General features: G+C 33.9%; 1 protein-coding gene across 6 annotated transcripts in view; it reads right to left on the bottom strand.

Annotated features, from left to right (window-relative positions):
• Window positions 1–4,388: 4,388 nt before the first annotated feature.
• Window positions 4,389–4,861, bottom strand: part of KDM6A (lysine demethylase 6A) — a 272,112-nt gene continuing 271,639 nt past the window's right edge. For all 6 annotated transcript variants that reach the window (XM_043993008.1, XM_043993006.1, XM_043993005.1 and 3 more), the window contains one exon: window positions 4,389–4,861. This exon is cut by the window's right edge and continues 1,407 nt beyond it. The gene's annotated coding sequence lies outside the window, so the exon portion shown is untranslated.

The following is a 4,861-nucleotide window of genomic DNA, read 5'->3' on the forward strand; positions in this document are numbered from 1 at the left end:
GCTGGGTAGAAGAAACTGAAAAGGGCTGGTGACATCTGTACTATTTCTCTTTTGATTATTATTTCTTCCAGGATTCCCACCCATAGAAAAATTTCTTAGAAAGCCATGAGAAATAATTTGTGCAATGACCCTTGGATTATTGATGGCAAGTGAATAATAATATCAGGAGACTTAAAACTAAAGTGTTTGTCACCATCATGAAGAATGTCTATCACACATGCCAAATGGAAGAGATAGTTCCAAAAGGTGTCTGGTGAGCATATGACTTCTCAAAATGTCTTTTATGGATGAGGAAATTGAGCCTCAGAGGTTTAGTGACCTGTCATGTCACACAGTAAATGGCAGAGAGCTAGACTGACTCAACCATTAGTTTAAAGCAAAAGACATTTAAAAAAATAGCAGAACAAAATAGGTGACAAGACGCCTTCCTCCCCTTCCCTCTCCCTCCCCCCAACCCCCCAGGAATAGATTACATTATCACTAGTGGATAAGGAAACACATTGGGTACAATTTTGACAAGGGTACATGCATGGATAGGGCAATTCATACCTGATACTGCAGAGCCACCAATGTTTCCTGGTGATATCCTGCTGTTCTTCAGCCTAGATGAAGTTTCTTCCTTATATGGAGTGGGCTCTACCAGTTCTTTAGCTTAAAGCCCCAGGGGCTACCATTTTTTCTTTTCTGCTGTATACCACAATTAGGTAGAGAAGCCGTTGGAAATTTGAGCTATGTATTTTAAATTGCTCTTCTCCCAGTGCTGTTTATAATAGATTACTATATGATTTACAATAAGAAAATTCCTTCTATATTTCTGCTCCCATGATGCAATCATAGTCTACTTATACCACTGGTATAAATGCCTGAAAAGGGTAACTTTTGTACTACCTTCCTTTTGATTGCAACAGAATCAGTCTTCCCTACACAAAACTCTTTAAGATTTGAGATGACTGATGAAACATGAAATTTTAACTTCAAGGAAGAAAATCAGGAGACATGCTTAAACAAAGGTGCTGCCCACCATCATAAAGGATATTTATCAGACTTGGAATCATAGTATACAAAAGTTGACACCGAATATTTCCTTCCAAGTTTATCTTATACTCTAAATCTTAAATACCAACTTCCCTCCAAAGTTCTCATAGTTTCACTTTATTGGACAGGTTCAGACTAGCAGTTCTAAATACCTAACTTCTTGAAGAATAAAATGAGATAAATGTTTATCCTTTTGGCAAAAGTTCCAACTAGCTCTCCTCATGGTTTATATCCCTACTCTGTGCTATGCCCTGCCTTGTTTGCCCATTCCAATTTAGCCATGTGACTGTTCTAATTGAGAACCCTTATTTTACACTGCTTATTCCTACTTCCACAATGGCTTTTCAAATTGACATAATTCTAGCCTCAGGGTTTTAAGAAAGTATTGTTGTCTGATGGCTATAATAAACTGTCCTGTATGACATTTGGTTCTATTAAGGTATGGTTTTATCTTCAAATAGGTAGCACACAATAGAGCATTAGGTAATTGGGCAAATCATAACCTATCTGGGACCACTTTCTTAACCATAAATTGAGTTGACTAGATGACCCTCTAAAGCACCCATCTAGATCCAAATATATGAGCCCAGGTCTGTTCTCTCACAAAGTAGAGATAAATAGTTCTCAGAAATTTACATGTAGTTGCTTTCTGGATTGGGGAATGAAGTTTGATAGTCTTAATTTTTCCCTAAGAATGATTGTCAGTCAGGAAAATGGATTAGGACAAAGATGTTTATCCAGAGAAAATCCTGAGAATTTAAGTTACTTTGTTCAGCCATTTAAATGTATTTTTCCTAATTACTCCTATGCTCAGATGGCTCAACTTTTGGGGTCATTTAAAAAGTTTATGTTGAATCCAGAGGCCTTCTTGAGAGAATCACCTCTTGGTCATCCTTGAGAAGCAGAAATTTATGCTTCTGCCATCCTGTATAGCAGGCAGACTGACAATGCTATGCCTTTTCATTCATCCCTTTCCTCTGAATCTAGGATTAATACAATTCCCCATATATTCACAAATTTTGGGGAAGAACGAAGTCTAGGTCGCTATACTTCTTTCCTTTGGCTAGTGTATTATCTAGAATCTTTTCTTCAAACTCTTGCTAATATAGATAATAGGAACTGCACAGAAAGCAAAATACTTCTGAGAGTTCCAGGACAGTTTATTGCTGATGGAGGGGTAGTGATTTAAGTTATCTGGACAGTGAGTAGAGCTCTCTGCTGAAAGGCAAAATAAATGATAATCACTAGTGGTCTTCAAAAAATACTTTCGTATTTTCTGATAACTCGGAATCGTTATTCAATTATAACCTGTGATTATAGTATAGAAGACAATACTGAACCCTTGGAGGCATAATAGAGGAGTGAATGATATTTGGGTTCCTATTCAGGCTATATAGTTGGACTAACTCACTCCTTTGATGTCTTTTCCACCTCTGAGATTCTAAGAAAATTCAGAGGGGCTGTAGATGACTAAACGGTAGGTATTTGGCTGAACTTGAGTCAGAAAGATGTTTGAACCCTGCCTCAAACACTGCTTGAAAGTTGCTTAAGTGCTCATCTGTAAAATGAGGGGGTTGGTTCATGACCTTGATGAAATTCATTTTAAATTAAGGGTCCCTTTGGGATGTGGCAGTAAAAATCAACTTAATTTCCTCTTGAAATTGCCAATTTGACCAAACATGGAGAACGATTTTCAGTGTGCCCAAGGAACTGATTCATTACTTTAGTCATTCCTCTTAAGATAAAATTTACTTGATTTTTTAAAAGACCATGTCACTAAAGATAAAATGTTTTTTAACAGCAAATTAAGTTACAAAGGGCAAAGAAGAAAGGGGAAATGGTGACAAGGGAAATAGATGGAGAGAGGGGACTGGAAAGAAAATAGGGATAAAAAAGATGGACATTTAGCTAAAAGGAAAGACAAAGTGGGATAATTAATATTAACTAATTGATAAACCCAGGTCACAACTAATTTGTTCTAAACTCAATTTTCTGTACAGTAAACAGAGCAATACAATTCAGAGAATCATAAGACATTATGGGGAGATTTAGGTCAGAGGTTCTCCATTCTTGAGTCTAAGGACTACAGCCTTTTTCATAGAAAGCCATTAAATATTAAAAGTTATCTTGTTTTTCTTTATAAAGCTTCATCTCCAAATTTTGTTGCCTAATTTACTTTGTAGTTTCCATTTTTTCTCCTTAAATGAGTTAAAATTTGTTTACTAATTCCTCTTATCCACTTAGATCTTGAAGCCTTCTGATACTTCTCTTTTTCCACCTCACTATTTCCCTTCAAAATTTTTTTTTGCTCTCCTTGAATGATAAGATTTCTTTTCTGGTAGTCCTCTATAATAATGTGAAAATTAATTATCTCATATTAGAAAGTATGCATGTCCCCAAACTATTAAACATCTAAAAAATTTACTAAGGGTTGATAAAAGGTAAAAAATCACTAGCAACAAATTTCCTTAAAGGTTCACATTCCTATCTGTTTCACCTTTGGGTTTGAGGTATAATAAATCCCATCCTTATAGCCCTTTTAAGGTTTATAAAATGCCTGCATATGCTTTGACTGAATACTTTTTGTATATAAAATTCAGGGAAAAGATTTAGTGTATAAGAAACATACATATGTGTGCATGCTGAAGCTGAAAGAACACCACCACACCAAAATGACCCCCCCCCCAAATCTTCAGTTAAGCCATAGTTTTCTTTTGAAGATAAAAGTATTACTAGTGAACAATCTATTATTTCTGTTCATATGTTATGATTATAAAAATGCTCAATCTCATACTGATAAAGTTATAAAAGTATGTACAGGATAGTGAAGATCAAATACTAGAGAATTTATCACCAAGAATCTTACGTTGTTAGATTGAAACTATAAATCAGTATGCTAACTTAATAGAAATGAAATAACAAGGGTTCTAAAACATTTGCCTGACTACAGTACAAAGAATTAAAAACATGAATTCATAGGTTATTTCAATTTATAAAAATCTTCACAATTTGAACACAGCATTATTCTCATCTTCCCCCAATATCTACACACTCTTTGTCACTTCTTTATGTCATTCATGATATTATCTGTCATGATATCTGTTTCCTAATGTTGTTTAGAATTTTGTTGGGAAAAAAATGTTTCATAGTCCTTTTATCACTCAGGGGAATTAGAGAAAAATACCTAATAAAAATATTAACAATTGAACTGTTTAAGAGAAGAGCACTCATTTAGACAAGCACTACTGCTCCTAGATTAAGAGAGTACTGTAATTGTTTTCTTCGGCTACTATAAATCAATTGGTACCAATTGCTACCAGTAGTTAATGTTCAATATTTATGCTTTTTATTAACTAATTTAATAAAAACAATTTTCATGCTTTGTTGTCTAAGCAGACAAGATATTTAAGAGCTGTTTCAAAAAAGGCACTTCATTACTGTAATCAGCATGATTCCACTAGAAAATGTTACATATTTAACAACAAGTATTGAAGGTCTAACTTGATGTGCTTCTGGAACTTCTGAAAACTAATGATATAATAAAATGAGAACATAAGAGAAAAGTATTTTGGAAATAAAAAGTGCCACACAAATGCAAGTTATAATGATTATAAAATAAGGTGCTGTCATTAAATAAAAGTTTTTAACATACTAATGTAATTCAAAATAAAACGTTACCTTCTAAAGAATATTGTCTAAGTGAATTTAACCAAGAAAGTTTTTTATTTTGTTTTGGTGAAAGAATGGCTTAAATTTTATCCCTAAATCATGACTTTTTGGGGTCTGTGTTATTACAAAATCATACAAAAATTTGTCTGATTTTAAA

This window comes from Dromiciops gliroides, chromosome 3 (assembly GCF_019393635.1).
Source record: "Dromiciops gliroides isolate mDroGli1 chromosome 3, mDroGli1.pri, whole genome shotgun sequence".
Taxonomy (NCBI): Eukaryota; Metazoa; Chordata; class Mammalia; order Microbiotheria; family Microbiotheriidae; genus Dromiciops; species Dromiciops gliroides.